This window comes from Malus domestica, chromosome 11, assembly GCF_042453785.1.
Source record: "Malus domestica chromosome 11, GDT2T_hap1".
Taxonomy (NCBI): Eukaryota; Viridiplantae; Streptophyta; class Magnoliopsida; order Rosales; family Rosaceae; genus Malus; species Malus domestica.
The window spans coordinates 34,674,102-34,688,551 of record NC_091671.1 but is presented as its reverse complement, the minus strand read 5'-3'; the positions used below and the strand labels follow the sequence as shown (position 1 = coordinate 34,688,551).

At 34.8% G+C, this 14,450-nt stretch overlaps 1 long non-coding RNA gene across 25 annotated transcripts; it reads left to right on the top strand.

The window, feature by feature from the left end:
- Window positions 1-2,022: 2,022 nt before the first annotated feature.
- Window positions 2,023-14,237, top strand: LOC139189324 (uncharacterized). 25 transcript variants are annotated; one of them, XR_011573126.1, is made up of 13 exons: window positions 2,065-2,433; window positions 3,488-3,572; window positions 3,662-3,791; window positions 3,972-4,065; window positions 4,156-4,224; window positions 4,630-4,713; window positions 6,085-6,170; window positions 6,373-6,464; window positions 6,551-6,710; window positions 7,738-7,878; window positions 8,355-8,492; window positions 12,579-12,820; window positions 13,956-14,237. It is a non-coding gene; the product is annotated as an uncharacterized lncRNA (long non-coding RNA). The 25 variants fall into 25 exon arrangements; XR_011573141.1 differs by lacking the exon at window positions 12,579-12,820 and adding an exon at window positions 4,328-4,360 and having other exon boundaries at window positions 4,630-5,987; window positions 8,355-8,487; XR_011573122.1 differs by lacking the exon at window positions 13,956-14,237 and having other exon boundaries at window positions 2,054-2,433; window positions 12,579-12,945.
- Window positions 14,238-14,450: the final 213 nt, after the last annotated feature.

Sequence of the window (14,450 nt, the reverse complement as noted above, 5' to 3'; positions counted from 1 at the left end):
TTTGGTAGATGGCACTAAAAAAACTTCCTTATTCGAGTTTGAATGTATTACATTAATATACAGTACATGAGATAACCAAGATGGTTCATTTTCTACCTAAGTGTAAAAACAAGGAAATAAGAGAACGCATTTATAGTGAGATGATTCACCGTTTTATCGTTTGCACGAGAAAAATATGAATGCATATTTTTCTGTTAATGTAAATTTTGAAATTATAATTTGTTTAGGGGAAGGGATGCAAGAAACTCGCTCTTGCTCGTCAAGATAGGAGAAGGGGGATGATGACGTCTGTACCATTATTTTGCCCAGAACCAAACCAATACCCTGTTAGCTCGCCAAGTTTCTTAACTCCCTATCCTTTTACCCTTCTGCAGAAAAGACGTACGGAACTTAGAGACCACCAAAAGATATCGAAGTCCGATTGAAGCTGCTAGTTACTTTTATAGTTACTGTGCTAGCTAGCTGCAATTTTTCTGATGAACTGCACTAGTTAACTTTAATTGTTAAGCAACTAGCCAACTACCCTTCTTCAGCGACTTTAATAGTTACTGTACTAGCTAGCTGTATACAGTGAACTGCTAATTTAGTTCATGAATTATCACCTGAGTGAAAATTAGGTCGTTCAAATATTTTTTTCAGAAAAATCAATCATGGAATTATAATAATCTACCAATTACATCCCTAATATTGTATTTGAAGCTACTTGTTCAATTTTCCGTCGATTTAAGTTACCTTACTTGTATTGTATGTGATACACGTTGGATGATTTTACATAAAAAAAATAGTGCATGGAGTTAACTTTAGAGGGTAAATTAGAAGTTAGATTACAACCTATATGAAATACTAAGTGCTTATAGGCAAGAAAATAACGGAATTACACTTTAAAGTGTGTCAAATGAATTTAGTTGACGAAAAATTGGATAAAATAACTTTGAATATAATAGTAGGATAATACGAGCAATTTTTAATGAATTTAGGGACTTATTTTACAGAAAAAATAATTTAGGAACCTAATTTTTACTAAGGTGATAGTTCAAGAACTAAAATTGGCACTTCATCCTTATATGTGACATAGTGACAGTGAGGTAACGTATTATGAGTTACGCTGATTTTCTTTCCTGTTAAATTGACCGTGGTCGAGATATTTTCTGTCACTACAACCCAAAATCGAGTCGAATACTAAGTTGAGTCTATGAGCTTTAGAGCAATTTCAGTGTGTAAAGGCTCCTAATGACAATAGACAATTCAATCCCCTCAAGTGAACATTAATTATCTTTAATGAATAGTAATTGCATATTGCACCTCCATTCTTAAACGGTATAGCCAAGGCATTTCGTATTAAAATATTAGTATTTTTATATTTTATAAAATAATAAAAATAATTTTATTTGTAACTTCGGATATGGTTTTTAACTGATCTTGTCATGCCCACATTGAATGGTAGATTGATAATTTTACATAAAAAAAAAAGTGCGTGGAGTTAACTTTAAAGGGTAAATTAGACGTTAGATCACAACTTATATGAAATACTAAGTGCTTATAGGCGAAAAAAGAACACAATTACACTTTAAAGTGTGTCAAGTGAATTTAGTTGACGAAAAATTAGATAAAATAACTTTGAATATAATAGTAGGATAATACTAGCAATTTTTAATGAATTTAGGGACTTATTTTACAGATTCCGTTGTGCCACGTGTCGTTACTTGTTTATAATCGTTGATAATAGATTTCCGATAAGATTTTTAACCAATCATGTTGCACCACGTGTCACTATCGGTTTAGAATCTTTGATGATAAATTTTGATAAGATTTTTAACGAATCACAACGTGTCACGTGACATTATTTACAATCTAATCCTTTCTTTTTTTCTCCATATAACACACTATTTATCCTAAAAAGTCACACACCAAAATCAAAATCTCTATCCTTCATAGTTTATAAATCTTAAGTTCTTACAATATATTTTTCAAGGATTTTGTAAGAAATCGATAAGTAAGAAAAAGAATTGTTTCAGCAAGTCAAGAAAGAGAGCTAAGTCAACACAACGCTGTTGAACATAACATATCTAGGAACTCCGAAGTCCCCAGCGTTTTTCTTCCTCTCCAGCTCCTAACCAAACCTCTCCTTCCCCCTCCTCCCCCCTCCTTTCTCCTTGATTCTCATCACGTTTTGATGATAAATTGTTCCTGCTTCCCACACCAAACCTCTCTCTCCTTCTTTCTTTCTCCTTCATTCTCATCACGTTTTGATAACAAAATTGCTGCAGGGTCTTGTCTCCTCACGAGTCCTGACATGACCTATACTAAGCATAGCATAGCAGCTAGCGGAGGAGTACTCTCTTGAATCTTTGAGGACCGGTTGGTTCAAATGGCTAGAAAGCCAAAGAAAACCATCTTTTATCAAGATCCTCGCCGGTGACTTCTCTCTGTCTGGTAACATCCACATCCTCCTCTTCCTTAAACTTCCTTTATACGTATCAAGATCTTATTTTTTCTGTTTGTGTTTTTTATTTTAGGGTTTCATTTGGATAACTTTCTGCATCTCTTCAAGTTTAATCGATATATTGGATTATGGTTCATGTGTGGGTCCGCTTATTTTATAGCAGATTACTTAGGGTTTGATGTTCTTGCAAAAACAGAGCGCTGCTTATGGCACCTTGCAAGTTCCTAATTTTGATAGTATTAAGCTGTTTCGCAATAGAGCCAATCAACTACTCTCTGTGATGAGAAGGCTAATTGTTGGATGGTGATTATTGTTTTTATTATTTTAATTTTATTATTTGTTTGATCTTATTCTATCTTCTCTAACTGGTAATTCATATTCTAGGTCAAGGTTCATCTCTAATTATTTGTGTACAAATATTGACTGGCTACACAGAGACGTTGTACAAAGTGTTGTCTCAGCTTCACAATTAATATCCCATCATATGTTAGTTTTATTCTGTAACTTTGTATATCTTATCATTAGCATTCTGTCTGATGTCCACTGCTGAGAATTATGGCTATAGGACATCAATGTTTGCACATTATTTGCAATTGATGACTATAGATAGAAAGATAGCACTCTTAACATTTTTTGGTGTCTTTTTAGTTGGATGCCATTGATATTGGTAGCCTTCAAATTTGAGACACCAACCATTAGTGTATGCTTTATTCTTAAAAAGTAATTTCTTGTGCATTTGTGAGTAACTGGGGGCACCAATAGAATTTATTGGGCACCAATAAAACAAAATAAAAAAACAATTAAACCTCTCTCCCCTTCACAAAAGTCCAACTCCTCCCCTTCATTCTCTCTGCTCGCTTCCCCTTCATTCTCACTCTCCTCCCTCCCGTATCCTCTCTCTCCCTCTTCTCTTTCATGTAGTAGGGCGTCCGTCCTCCGGTCACCAACGACCATCAAATTATATCTCCAGAATCCTCTTCCCTTCCTATTTCCAACCCTTAAGTTAGTTTCTACAAATTCGTAGCTGAATTTTCTCAATTTCAGATCTAAGAAACGGTGACCGCGGGGTTTCAGGCCAATTTTCGGCCAAGAGGTAAAAATGATCCTCTCCTCGTGGCCGTTCCCTAGTGTAAGTGATTTCTCAAAATAAAATCTTTCAGTTTTTGGATCGATTCTAGATTTTGAATTTTAATTCCATTTTCTGTATGCATGTCGAAGATTGGGGACGAAGAAGGTTGCCTGGGCCGAGAAGAATGGAAGCCTTGGAAGGTTGTGGGTGAAACTAAGGTGAACAAGGTTCTTCTAAAAAAACTAAGGTGAATAGGGTGATTTTCTCCTTAACCACAAGGTAACTGATATTACAGTTAAAGTTGAAGCTCCCAGTCTTGAATCTTTTGGATTAGTAGGTTCTAGTTATTCTTTTTTCTATCTATAACAATATTGCTTCTTGTGGAGCACTTAGAAATCTCATTTTCTTCGCACTGTCATATTAACAGTTTTCACTAACTATTGGCATTTCTTTTTGCAGTTCCAATTTCAGTTGTTGCTTCTTTTAAAAAATGAAAAAGCTCGTCCGAAACAATTTGTCAATAGCGAATGCATTGAGGGAGTCTTCCCTCCTTGTAATGCTCTAAGTTTGTTCTCTTTCATAGAATTAAGTGCAAGTTGAATGGCAAATATGCTAAAGATAAGCATAAATCTCTTTCTTGTAGGTTGTGAGTTCGATTGGAAAGGTGTAACGGATTCATCCCCTTCCATTAACTGAAAACAGGGATCCAAAGGTATCCTTATGAACTTGATTTATACATTACCTCTTTAAGTAATTTCCTCTTTAAATTTATTTAGCGTTCTTAGTTTCTCTTCTTTCATTGTTGTATATTTGAGGGATAAGAGAACCGCACAGTTTTGTGGCTGAAGGTAAAATTCCTTTTTAATTTTCAGTTTTTTTATTGCACACACTTTTAGCTTAAGTGACTCTAGAGTTTAACTCTCATCTGTAATTTTAGTTGCTGTATATTTTTTTCCTTGCTCTTTTTTTTTTCGGGTAAGGATATCATATATGATATTAGGTGGGTAATGTGAGGACCAGTTGGTGGGGCGATTGTTCTGTGCTTATTGTATAGCTTGTGAAGCAAAAAAAATCTGAGCATAATAAAATTACTTAATAAATTTATCTTATTGTTTAGTTTTCAGAGCCACCAAGTCTATCTATATTCACCAAGTCCATCTCTATTTCCAGTGCCTAGTTTCCAAAGGCGAAGTTGAGCCAGGTTGGGAACTCTCTCTATCTCTCTTTACCTTTTGTTTTATTTCTCAAGGAAGTTGATTGGGTTGAACAAAAAGGAATAAAAACAAATGAAAACAAATTGAAATTTGTTGGTGCTTGTGTTGATGTTGAATTTGTAATATATAAGACCCAAAAATTAGATAAATGGTTCACCTTGATGTAAATTGATAACATCAAGCCACTAGTTCAAAACAGTGAGTCTTACCTTTTGAATGTGTTTTTGATGTCATAATTGATAACCATATCCATTGATCGAAAATTTATGTACTCGCAAGTATACCACTTGTGAAATGTTGAGACTCATAAATTTATCTGCTGAAAAATTGATCTACTTGCACTACTACAATATTAGCTTTAGGTGGCGGATATTAGACAAATCCTGTAGGATAAATTATATCCGACACATCATTTAATTAGTGGTGGATATTCGAAAATTCATGTCGGTTATATCCGACATAAAGTCCTGACGGATATTTAATGGCAGATATAAAAAAATCATGTCGGTTATAATCGACAGTATTATTGAATCTTTTTTTTTATAATATTTTTGACATATTCTGGCGGTTTTTAAGTTAATGGTGGCAGTTATAAACGGACAGAAATTAACTATTTTATTATTTTACTTTCTGTCGGTTATTATTTTAGTATTCTGACGGTTATAACCGACAGAAATGAAAATTTTATTATTTTAAAATGTTATATTGATTAAAAATAAATAAATAAAACAATTATTATTTTATTTTTTAAAATCGTAACAAAATTTGGGAGGAAAATTTAAAATTTTGGTAGAGAATTTTGGGGGGATTTCTGCCGCATTTTTTCCAAAATAAAATCCTTCCATCTTACATCACATGGCCTCTGTAGTTTCTCCAAAATTCCATTAAACCTCACAAATTGAAAAACCATTAAACCTCTCCCCTTCACAAAATTCCAACTCCTTCCCTTCATTCCCTCCGCTCTCTTCCCCCTTCATTTTCTCTCCTCCCTCCCGTTTCCTCTCTCTCCCTCTTCTTTTTCATGCAGCAGCCGCTCCGTCCTCCTGTCACCAACGAGCGTCAAACTATACCTCCAGAATCCTCTTCCCTTCCTCTTTCCAACCCTCAAGTTAGTTTCTCCAAATTTGTAGCCGAATTTTCTCAATTTCAGATCTAAGAAATGGTGACTGTGGGTATTCCGGCCAATTTCCGGCATAGTCTGCCGTAATTGGATCTCAACCAAGAGGTAAAAATGATCCTCTCCTCATGGCTGTTCCCTAGTGTAAGTGATTTCTCAAAAAAAAAAAAAAAAAACTTTCAATTTTTGGATCGATTCTAGATTTCAAATTTTAATTCCATTTTCTGTATGCATGTCAAAGATTAGGGACGAGGAAGGTGAATCATTGTTGTTTCCAACCTGGGCCGAGAAGAATGGAAGCCTTGGAAGGTTGTGGGTGAAACTAAGGTAAAGAGGGTTCTTGCAAAAAAAATTAAGGTGAACAGGGTGTTTTTCTCAATTGCCAAGTACAAATAATTTTGCTTCGATTTGTTCATCTCCTTCCAGATTTAAGTTCCATTTTTTTTTGTTTTATATTGTTTTGGGATATGTGAATGTAATTTTTTGGATATTTCTTTGCTTCAATTCTCTCTAATTTTTTGCTGTTTAGTTTGAACTCCCATCGCGGCATCATCATCTGCTCTTGCTGCTGCTGCCTTTGATGCAGAAGTTCTCAACCATTACATCGGAATCAAAATTCTGGTACGCCACTTGACCTTTTGATGTAGTGCTTCCCCGTACTTTCCCTTTGAGTGATTGTTAATTTTGTTTCTGAGGATTTATGATAGGTCAAGGTCCCCACACACGTCTAAAGCTCCGTTTGGTTTTGGTGGATGAATGAAACTACCATTTTAAGGCTCTCCTCTGTCTTTAATTCATTGATTGGGAAGCAGCTGAAAAAACCACCACCAGCAGAAAAAAACCCATCAAACTTATCCAATTTCCCAGGTGGGTTTTTTATTTTTTTGGCTTTTGACTCTGACTTCCATTTGGGTTTTTGATTTTTGCCTTACTGCATTGAGATGTATTTTGTGGTATTCTAAGGATATGATGACATATATGCCTTTTTCAAATTTTGTTTCATCCTTTTGCCTCCAGTTTTCTCAATTGAAATTTGACAAAATCAATGTCTTTGTAAGAGATAGAAGTGAGGCAAATAATGAGTAGAGAATATTTCCAGTTTTCTCAATTTGGTTCTTTTTATTGGTACTTTTCCAACTTTTCATTCTATTTTTACGGACAAATACTTGGCTATCATTCTTATATACAATCAGAAAAAATGTGTGTATTTCGTGCATCACCTTTTGTTCTTAATTACAGACGATAAGTTATATGGCAGAACATGTTGTAAGTACTGGATCATTTGGAATCATTTTGAAGGGGACAAGAATGCTCAACGAGAAGGGAGAATGCTCTCATGTCCTTTTAATTTTTTTTATTATTAATATATTTTATGTCGGTTGTAGCCGACAGAGAATGATTTACTTATTCATTATTAAAATTTCCTGTCGGTTATAGCTGACACAAATTCTGTCGGTTATATGTATTTTCTGTCGGTTTTAGAGTATTTTTTGTCGGTTTTATCCAACAGAAAATGCTTTTATTTATTCATTATTAATATATTTTCTGTCGATTATATCCGACACAAGTTCTGTCAGTTTTGGATTATTTTCTGTCGGAAAATTCATTTCCTGACGCTGGCAAATCTGTCGCTTATTATATCCGTCACTGCATCCATTTTCTGTCGGATTTTGCATAATATCCGACAATAATATATGTTTCTTGTTGGTTTTTGGACCGCCAGCAATAGATAATTTTGTAGTAGTGTTGCCACATCAGTTTTTCGTGTGGAGTGTTAGAGACTCATACTTGCAAGTATATGCTTTTTATGCAGATTATAGGAAACAATAAAACTGTAAAGGCATGCTTTTGTGTATATTTTAGTCATTTGATCCACGTGCTTATGTGTTTGCAGGTAGAGATAGCAATTACTGAGGCTCAAGTATTATGAGGAGCATGTCAATCTTAAAAAACATGTTTGAAGGTGTTCAAGAAAATGTGAAGTCTTTTAAGTGGCAATTTCCTTCAAATTTGGTGCCTGTTTTGTACTTTGACGGTTAGTTTCATATTTTTTAGTATAGCTCATTGGTTTTAGACCTTATTTTTTTGAATGTGTGATTAGTTATGGAAGACTACAGCAAACATGCAATTCTGTGCAGTCTATTAACTATATATATATATATATATATATATATATATATATACATTTGGGTGCCCAGATTAATGGGTCCTTTTAAAAAAAAAACATATTACAACATGGACACCGATGTATAGAAATTATATAATTTTTCAAAGGTGTAACTATTCATTGTGCCACCATTATCTAATTGGTGGTGATTGTAGCAATAGAGACTTCTATATAGGACATGAACTTCTATTTAGTGGTTGTTTGGTGGCAATTGGGGTTTGCCACCAATGTCAGTGCCCATTGTTTATAATAGACACCATTGAAAAGGGTGTCCTTTAGCCAAAATTCTAGTGGTGGTTTAACAGCTTGAAAGTTTACTGATTCCTGCTTTTTATATATTGCAGGAAGTTCCGTTAGTCGGGGCCGTACTTATTTGCAGTATTGGGCGTTTTCACCAGTCACTGTGTGAGCAGTCGTGGTGACTGAAGGTTGCATGCAGCTGCAGTACTATGCTTTTAAGCTTGCTTCTGCTGCAAGGTAAGGTAATACAAATATTTTCCATTTTGATGGGCTATGGCCATTTCTAGTGAGAGAAACTGTACAGTTGATACGTTTCTCTCTATACATGGTGTGGTTGGTTATAAAGATAGTCGTTTTTTTATAGTAAATGTTAGATGTATAGCCTTTATTGTTTATTACTCATTTGAGTTATCTCGGTATCGACTAACAGCTTAGTTGAAGCCATTCACTCCATACACCCTTACCTTCTATATTATGACTTTGGAATTTTTGAATTCTTGGTTCAAAAATCCATAGTAAATATGATATTTATACATTCAGAGAGTGTTGCAAAGAGTAAAACGTATTAATCAACTTCGTCTCATATGTGGGATTCACCCACCAGCGTGACCTTAGTTGTAATCCAATAAACTTATACGTAACTATAGTTCTCTACCTAACCAACTACTAGCCTAGTTGGGTGTGAAAATTTAATAAACATAAAATAACATGTGTGCGTTCTCAACTTAACCAACTACTAGCCTAGTCGGTGTGAAATTTTAACAACCATTAAATAACATGTACGCCTCAGTTGTAATCTAATGAACTTAAATATAATTATAATTTTCAACTTAACCAACTACTAGCCTTGTCGCGGTATGAAATTTTAACAATCATAAAAGAACATGCGTTCTTCATTTGTAATCCAATGAACTTAAACATAGTTATAGTCCTCCACCTAACTATAAACCTGGAATACCAGAGGTCAATCACACAGTCTCTCTGTCCAAAGATATATCCAACATTAAAAAAAATTTTAAGTAAATTTTTTTTTTCTTTCTATAAAAAAAAAAAGAAAAGAAAAGAATTATAAGTTAAAAAAAAAATCTCATAAGAAGTCCTTCTGTGATAGTGTCAGCAATTGTAGGCCGAATGCAAAAGGAGAATATTTCATTAAGTACAGTTCCAAGTTGATGAATGACCCCGGTGGAAAGTACAAAGTTACCCATGCTTATATACCAACAGATACAGAAACATTAGTTTAGTTTGTTTTATAAAAAAAAAGAAAAAAAAAATTAACTAGGGAGAAAAACTATTCCATTTGGTATACTCACAAATTGGCAGCTGATCCTGCCTTGAGATGATTCAACTCTTGAATTATATTTTCCTAGTGTTGTTTCAACGGATCATCACAGGCACAACACTTTGCGAGTTCCATCCAAGGACGAGGAATCCAGCTTGTTTCAGAGTTTCACGAAAGTAAATCCTTTGGGAAACCCACTACACTGTGATGGTCCAAAGTAACCAAATTGATCTGCTATAAGTAAAACCAAATTGGGTAATTAAACAGAATATTACATAAAATAAATATTGAATAATTGAACCATTAGAGAGATTCGTTAAAAAAATTATACCTAATCGATTAAGTATTGCATCACATCTATGTAGGTGCTCACATCCTCGGAGGTGGCTAGATAGATGTGTGGAGCGTTAGTAAGCCTATACAACTTTGTCTTTGTATTAGAGAGCACAAACCCATATGGATTGGTTGTTCTGGAGTCGACCACCATGAAAATAAATTTCTCCAAGAGTATGCAAAATTTAGAGTGCCGTGGGCACCCTTCGGATACCCTGAAACAATAATAAAAACCAACCAATCTTTAAGCAGACAATATGAAACATCATATTGTTTCAGGGTATTCGAAGGGTGCCCACGACACTCTAAATTTTGCATACTCCTGGAGAAAATTTAATTTTCGTGGTGATCGACTCGAGAACAACCAACTCATATGGGTTTGTGCTCTCTAATATGGAGACAAAGTTGTATAGGCTTACTAATGCTCCACATAACTATCTAGCCACCTCTGGGGATGTGAGCACCTACATAGATGTGATGCAATACTTAATCGATCAGGTATAATTTTTTAACGAATCTCTCTAATGGATCAATTATTCAATATTTATTTTATGTACCATTTTGTTTAATTACGCAATTTGGTTTTACTTATAGCAGATCAATTTGACTATTTTGGATGGTGTGGCCATCACAGTGCAATAGGTTTCCCAAACGATTTACTTTCGTGAAACTCCGAAACAAGCTGGATTCTTGGTCCTTGGATGGAACCTGCAAAGTGTTGTGCCCGTGATGATCCATGTTGAGACAACACTAGGAAAATATGATCAAGGGTTGAATCCTCTCAAGGCAGAATCAGCTGCCAATTTGTGAGTATACCAAATGTAATAGTTTTTCTCCCTAGTTAATTTTTTTATTTATAAAACAAACTAAACTTAACCGACTCCACTTAGTGGGAAAAGGCTTTGTTGTTGTTGTATAAAACAAACTAAACTAATGCTTCTGTATCTGTTGGTATATAAGCATGGGTAATTTTGTACTTTCCATCGGGTTTGTTCATTAACTTGGAACTGTACTTAATGAAATATTCTCCTTCTGCATTCGGCCTGCAATTGCTGACATTGGCGCGGTAGGTCTCGGGTTCGAGACTTGGGAGCAGCCTCTCTATAAATGGGGGTAAGGCTAGCCGACATTCACCTCTCCCAGACCCTGCTTAAAGCTGGGAGCCTTGTGCACTGGGTACGACCAAAAAGAAAGGAAAAACTTTAATTTTTTTTTAATGCTGGATATATCTTAGGCAGAGAGACTGGAATGGACCTCCGGTATTCTAGCTTTATCGATTAGTTTGTTGTGTACCCTTTTGTTAAAGTTTACACTTATTATGCTAGTAGTTGGTTGAGCTGAGAACTATGTTATTAGTTGGTTTAATGGAGAACTATAACTATGTATAACTTCATTGGATTACAAATGAGGAACTCATGTTCTTTTACGATTGTTAAAATTTCATACTGCGACAAGGCTAGTAGTTGGTTAAGCTGAGAATTATAATTATGTTTTAAGTTCGTTAGATTACAACTGAGGCGTGCATGTTATGTAATGGTTGTTAAAATTTCACACCAATTAGGCTAGTAGTTGGTTAAGTTGAGAACGTACACATGTTATTTTATGTTTATTAAAGTTTCACACCAACTAGGCTAGTAGTTGGTTAGGTAGAGAACTATAGTTGCATAAGTTCATTGGATTACAACTGAGGCCACATTGATAGGTGAATCCCATGTATGACACGAAGGTGATTAATACGTTTTACTCTTTGCAACGCTCTGAATGTACCTATTATATTTTATTTGGATGTTTTTGAACAATTGAGCGCCCAAATTTCAAATTAGAAACTGAAAAAGTGATGGTTAATGGACAAAAAAATGTTCATACAAGTAGGCATATATTAGGAAAACCTAACTTTCGAAATATGCATGTATAGGTCATAAGTGATTTGAAAAACTATATAGGATTGTTAAGGTGATGGCGGATCCCTAATGCGTTCTTAACTTGATTTCTACAAAACTGTTTCCTTTTTCCCATTTTTAATTTTGCATATTAGTTTGCTTTTATTAATTAAATTCGTTTTTATTAAAATAGGACATAAAATTAATCATATCAAATTTAATTTCGTAGCAAATGCATGTATAACACGCTTCCTGTGGATTTGGATTGTTCTTCTGCAACAGGAGACAGTGGTTTATCAGTGTCACTACGAAACCTTTATATATATATACACACACACACACACATGAAACCCTTTAACAAGAGAGATCCCATTTTTCTAAAAAAAAATGAGAACACCATCTTGATTGTTGGATTGACTTTAATGAAATTGTGTGGTTGAAATTAAATCACAAGCCATACAATCTCAAGCACACAATTTCATTAAAGCCAATTTAACGATCAAGAGGGTATCACTATTTTTTTAGAAAAATGAGGATCCTTCTTGTTAAAAGATTCCTATATATATATATATATATCCCTCCCTATTTCTGATCAACTGACTAAAAATCAAATGAAAAGAACAAACATAATTAAATAAGTGTGTAATGAAAGAAAAGAATGTAGTTGCCATTTGAACAGAGAACATCACAAGATTCGCTGTCTTTAATGTCTTACAGATAACAGATGGGAGTCCATATATACAAAATATGGGGTGTCCTATATTGTCGATACAAAAGCAGTGTTGGTCTACAGTAAACTAAACTCTCCGTCGATGCTTTTCCATTTGATACAGAAACCATGGCATCCATGAGGCTTTGCTTTATAGCTGCTACTCTAAGCCGCCAGACTAAGTAGCCCTTACCATAATGCAATGCCATAACCGTTTCTGGTTTCTGCTAAGGTGTTTCATCTGTCCATGAATTCCAACACTGCCAAAACGAAGGGGGAGAAAAAGTTGTTGTTATTGTCACTTTCTACGCATAAATTCTTTATCGGTTCTTGAGTGACAGAAGACCATCACCTGGAGACGAGAATGTAAGAATCTTATTTGGACTTAACAAGTTGTGATAAAGGAGAGGTTACATGTTGATAATATAATCCTATAGAGTTTGAATATGTGGAAAAGTTAACATCCTATTTTTGTGGAAACACATTCAAAATGCTTTGAATACAAATTGTTCCTCCACTACTCAATAACTTCCACGTTGTGATGATATGGGACAATAACCAACTCACCCATGATAGATGGAAGTTGGCTGCTAGTCATCAATTAATAAAAGGAATTCCCTACTCACAAAGCATTGGCTCTAAGTCTAGGGTTCTATCACCATAAGAGCATAGTGCTTGAGTGAGTAGAAGACTTTCCTTGGATGATTACTTGCAGACTAGGGTTCTCTTGTTCATCCAACTCAATATCGTCTTCAAGCATCCTTAAAAGCTGTACTTGATTGTATAGCATTAACCTTGTGTGTACACACACACATACACACACACACACACATACATACCTATATATAATGATGCAATGGTATGTGGTTTAATGATCGCTAGTTTAGCATGTTTATCTAAGATGGTCAAGTTAGCTACTGTCCCAAGAGGCGTGTCTAGGCAAGCTGTTAAATCAAATTAGACTGACATGAGAGCTTAAGGAAGACAGTTCGAAGAAAACACCATGTCATGTGATTCATTAGTTGCGCATATTTGTTATCAAACATTAGACATGGATACATGATATTTGTGAGACATGACATTGTTTTTTTATTTCATAAAGAATGTCAAGTCTGGTGTGTGACGAACAGTCGGGCATAAAGTGATGAACTTCCGAGTGATGCACTGTTGTTAGTGTTGGAAATTATATATTATAATTAATATTATAATATTTAATTTGTGTATGAAAGAAAAATAAGAGTAATGTGTTATAGTTAAATTCAAATTCATGAGTTGTATCTGTTCGTTGGAACTTTAGGCAATAATCATACTGTTTCAAAAAATGTGGCCTAAGTTCTATATAAACTCAAGCATCCCACTTGTCTAATATAAAAAAGAGAAGAGTTTCCTCTAATGTCTTTGTGACATCTCACATCGCCCAAGGGAGTGATCTTTCAATGTATATTCCCATCCCTACCTAGCATGAGGCTTTTTGGGAGCTCACTGGTTTCGGGTTTTGTAGGAACTTCGAAGTTAAGCGAGAAGGAGGCCAGAGCACTCCCAGGATGGGTGACCTACTGGGAAGTTGCTCGTGAGTTCCCAAAAACAAAACCGTGAGGGAATGGTCAGCCCAAAGCGGATACTATCGTGCTACGGTGGTGGAACGGGCACGGGATGTGACAAATAAACGTGAAATCTTGTTCCTGGATTTGACTGTTATAATTTACATATTCGTATTATTGAGACTTTATATTATTTTACGAGAAATTATATTAATTTATTTGAATTTAGATTTTAAATTAAACTAGTCACGAAGTTGAAGTTTGGAAATTAATTATCTAAAATTCGTAGACCTTTCGAGGTCACAATTTATATTTTTGGATAGATCTTGAAATCACGAACTTATAGGCGAAAGCCGTTTGCAAGTCCGGATTATAGCGGTACAGTTGCGGACATCTGAAGTGGTGTTTCTAGACTATAAATTTTAAATTTCTTTAAAACTCCCCGTGGAAATGGT